Below are 4507 nucleotides of genomic sequence, written 5' to 3' on the forward strand. Positions count from 1 at the left end.
ACAGGATTATTGACTTTAGTTTTTAACCTTTACTAGGGCTAAAGTAAGTTGCTCTCCCTTTCAGTCTGTTTTCCCATCCTATACCATGGATTTGATAATACAGAAATTGTGAAGGTGAGTAACTCAAAAACATTGGCTAGATCTATATGGGGCCGTGTCTGTAAAACAGTTTCCAAGGGCATCAGCCCACTAATAGTAGAACACTTTACATGTATTATCACATTTAACACTCAAAGCAACCTTTGAAGGAGGTGTTATCTTCATTTTACAGATGAGGAAACTGAAACTGAAAGAGGTTAAATGAATTGTCTAGTTAGTAAACATCCGAGGCAGGATTTAAACTGAGGTCTTCCGGACTTTAGGTCCAGCACTCTTTCCACTGTTTCCCCTCTCCTGTATCCCATTCCACTCCCATGTTACTTTGTGGGTTACTTACTATCTCCTGAAGTCCTTGCATGAAGTACTTAGACCCTAGAAAAGAGAAGAAATAATGGCCACAACGAGGAAGAACCTGAGTGGATGAGTGGAAGGAAGGAGAAAGGCGTGGAGCAGGCACAGTTTCTGAGGTATAAACATTCACTTTGAAAATTTAACAATGGGCTTTCCATAAGCTGGTCTGAACTGAGTCCAGCATACCCCCTGGGACAGTGGGACCATTGCCACCTCACTAGCAGTACTACTGGTGTTCTGGGTGAGCTTTCCCCTCAGAGAGGAACTTTAAAACACGGAAATGGGGCATGATCAGTTAGAGAAGAATGGGCTCCAGCAGAATTGATTGGCAGGAACTTGACCTCTTCAGGATCCCCACTGGAACCTGGACAAATGGGGAGGAAGTCAGGTCAAGTGATGGGGAAGCTGTTAGAGCCAGAGACTAGGGTCCTTTGAACCTGGAGCTCTGGGAGTCCAAGGAGGCTTTATAACACTGAATTATCTGGACTTATTCCTTTGGGCCAGACACGAATATTGGAAGAATCTCAGGTGACTAAATGTCTCCCATTGTCTCCAGATACCTCATAATCTGATCTCATAGGCATTTTTCCAGTTGTCTTCAGTGTTGATTGGCCAACCTTGGCCAGTACAGTCTTGTGGTACTCCCAAACACACAGATAAAAACCAGGATGTCAGGACGACCTGGATTTAAGTCTTTCCTCACACATGAAAACATACACATTGGCCATTTGACCCAAAGCAAGTTATTTAATCTCTCCTAGTTCTCCCAGACAGCCCTCTAATACTACTAGCTACAGAACAGTTGCCAATGGGCATTGGTAGACAAAGTTTCCTTACCCAGAGTTCCACACATCAATGAAATCACAGATCTGAACAAAACAGAAAACATCCCCAGATAATAGCAAAGAGCCCCAAGGTTCCAATTCAGAAGCCAAGCAATGAGCCCCTTGTGGGAGTTGGAGGGGGAAGATTCTATGGGAAGCAAAGTCCCAGGGTGGGGATAGGGGGGATTTCTGTTTCTTTTGAAGGGAAGAGCTGACTCCTTCTCCCATGTAATTTTTCTGGGTTCCAGAGAAATGAATGGATTATATTAGCTATGTGCTTGATCAGTCTCATCTTCATTCCCGCAGCGGAAAAAAATACTGAAAAAGTCCTGAAAAGGAAATATGAAGTCAGTGTGCAACTGTTGAAGCCTTCCTGTTTCCTTATTTGGTACAAAAGTTGTGTTCCTTTGAAGGGCCAGATGATAGGAACACAGTACAATTCACAACAGATCAGCAGCATAATCCATTGACTTGGGCAGAGCTTGGAGTTGACAAGGTGATTCAGTTCAATCTATTAAGCATCTATATAGGCCAGCCAGTGTTCTAGACACAGATACAAGCACACAACCAAGAGAGTCCCTGCCCTCAGAGAGCTTACATTCTATATAAAGGAAATAGCACATAGATGAATGGGTAAATAAAAAATAAATCCAAAGTAGGTATTTTTTGGAGGGAGGGGGCAGTCCTAACTGGTGGAATCAGAAAAGGCCTGTTGTAGGAAATGCTACTTGAGCTGAGATTTGAAGAGAGCTAGAGGTTCTGAGGGCAACTAGGTAGCACAATGTACCAGGGTTGGAATCAGGAAGACGTGAGTTCAGATTTGGCCTCAGACATGTACCAGCTGTGTGACCCTGGCCAAGTCATTTAACCCTGTTTGCTTCAATTATCTCATCTGTAAAATGAGTTGGAGAAGAAAATAACACACCACTCCAGTGAGTATCTTGCCCAAATGGGGTCACAGAGTCAGACACGACTAAACAACTTAACAACAACAACAAAGAGGTTCCTAGAGATAAGGGCAAGAAAGAAGAGCATTCCAGGAATAAGAGTCAGCCTATGGAAAGGGCACGGATCACAGAAACATATGCTGTATGAAATCTAAAACAGAAAAGGGCGTATTAGCTGCTGGGGACTGGAGGCAGTTGTGCTGGAAAGGGAGAAGTTGTAATGTGGAGGCAGCTTTGGCTTCAGCCAAGATTCCAGGGATTTTTCCTGGTAGGACTCATCATCTACTTTTTGAGTGTTTACTCAGGCAGCCTGGCAAATAAATACGATCTTCAGCCACCTACCCACCCTCCTTCCTTGTAAAAGAAGGGTCTGTCCTGGACTCTCTTCTCTCAATGACCTCATCAGCTCCTATGTGTTCAGTTATCATCTCTACACAGATGACTCCCAGATCTAGAAATCTAGTCTTAGTCTCTTTCCTAAGCTTCAGTCCCTCATCTAATTCAATTTCCCATCTCTGTACCTTTGCACAAGCTGACTCCTATACATGGAATGCACTTCCTCCTCATCTCTGCATCTTAGAATCCTTAATTTTCTTAAAAAGTCAGTTCAAATGCCACCTCCTATATATATGAAGCCTTTCCTGATCCCCAGTTGCTAAGGTCCTCCCCCCACCCCAAACTCCTTTCTATATATTTTGTATCTACTTACATGTGTACATGTTTGTTTCCCCAAAAGATTGTAACTAAACTGTTTTATTTTTGTTTTTGTACCATCAGTGTCTAGCACACAATAAGCGACTAATAAATGCTAATTAGTTGATTGATTAATTAAAAGGCACACAAAGTTAGCACTTGTTTTCCCCTAGTCACCCAATATATGTATTTCGACTTGACTCAGGTGAGTAGCAATAAATGAGAATTATCTTCTTAGGACTGGGCAGTGCTAATGAATAATTAGAAGATTCAGAGTTTTCTAGAAATGGCCTCTATTGTCTGGGTAGAGAGGAGAAGAGATGAGGGAAGATTAGAGGATTCCCAGTCTATTTAGTACTCTTCCACTGATTCAAAAAATGTTTTCATAGAATTCTAGGACGCAGATCTGGACAATCCTTGGAACCGATTAGTACAACTTCTTCATTTAAAGATGAGAAAATAGTCAGTCAATGAATAAGCATTAAACACCTACTATGTGCCAGGTACTGTGTTAAGTTCTAGGGTTACAAAGAAAAGCAAAAGGCAGTTTCTGCTCCCAAGGAGCTCATACATACAGTCTATGTACAATCAAGCTAAATACAGGATAAATAGGAAGTAATCCACAGAGAAAAGGCACTAGAATTGAAGGGGATCAGGAAAGATTTCCTGTAGAAAGTGAGATCTTAACTGGAACTTGAAGGAAATCAGGAGGTGGAGATGAGGCCCAAAGAGGTGACGCCACTTACCTGTAGTCACACAAGGAAAGTACTTAGCATAGAACCTGGCACATAGTAGATGCTATGTAAATGTTATCATTATTATTATTATTTTATGGTTACTATTATTAAATTTCTTTTGACCTCCTCATCTCTAAACTTTATTTTTCCTGTATTGTGGGGGCTATTCTATAGGACAAGCTCAAAGTTGCTATTCCTGTTTCCAGATGACCACAGGGAAGCTTTGGAGGAGGGGGAGTGCTGCTTCTGGTCTTCAGATACTTATTGCTGAAGGGTTTGGACTTTGAGATGACAGAGAGCCTCCTTATTGGCTGATGATTCAGTGTATGCAAAAGAGAGCAACCTGTCCTTGGTTTTCCTTTCTGGCTGAAGATCATGTCAAATTGCATCAGGACTAACTATCTCAAATTGCTTCTTGAGAATTGGATGTGCTGGGGGTGGCTATCCTCATCCCATGCCCCAGACCTCACTGTGTTTGTGAGATCAAGGCAGCTAAAACACTTATCCTGCCTAGGCAAACCTGAGCCTGGGTTTGGGATGCCTCTTTGGTGTTTGTTCTTCTTCCCTAAATTTAGGCAACAAGTAATAATAATAATAATAATAATAATAATAATAATAATAGCTTGCATTTATATAATGCCTTTAAGATTTTCAAAGTGCTTTACATGCGTTATCTCATTTGATTCTTACAACGACCTTTGGAAGTATCTGTCCCAAGATGAACTTTCTAAGTTTGAGAGGCTTAGTGGCCCTGAGTCTTACTGGGTTGGAATTGAATGACAGCAGTTGAACCGAAAAGGACCTAGGGTTTTGATTTTTTTAGTGGAGTACAAGCTCAATGAGTCAGCAGTGTGAT

The 4507-nt window shown here is 41.7% G+C and overlaps 1 long non-coding RNA gene across 2 annotated transcripts; it reads left to right on the plus strand.

Annotated features, from left to right (window-relative positions):
* Nucleotides 1-493: 493 nt before the first annotated feature.
* LOC114029356 lies at nt 494-4276 on the plus strand. 2 transcript variants are annotated; one of them, XR_003567477.1, is made up of 3 exons: nt 494-566; nt 1523-1770; nt 3826-4276. It is a non-coding gene; the product is annotated as an uncharacterized LOC114029356 (long non-coding RNA). The 2 variants fall into 2 exon arrangements; XR_003567476.1 differs by having other exon boundaries at nt 1581-1770.
* The last annotated feature ends 231 nt before the right edge of the window (nt 4277-4507 follow it).

This window comes from Vombatus ursinus, unplaced genomic scaffold, assembly GCF_900497805.2.
Source record: "Vombatus ursinus unplaced genomic scaffold, bare-nosed wombat genome assembly UNPS02014926.1, whole genome shotgun sequence".
NCBI classification, from domain to species: domain Eukaryota; kingdom Metazoa; phylum Chordata; class Mammalia; order Diprotodontia; family Vombatidae; genus Vombatus; species Vombatus ursinus.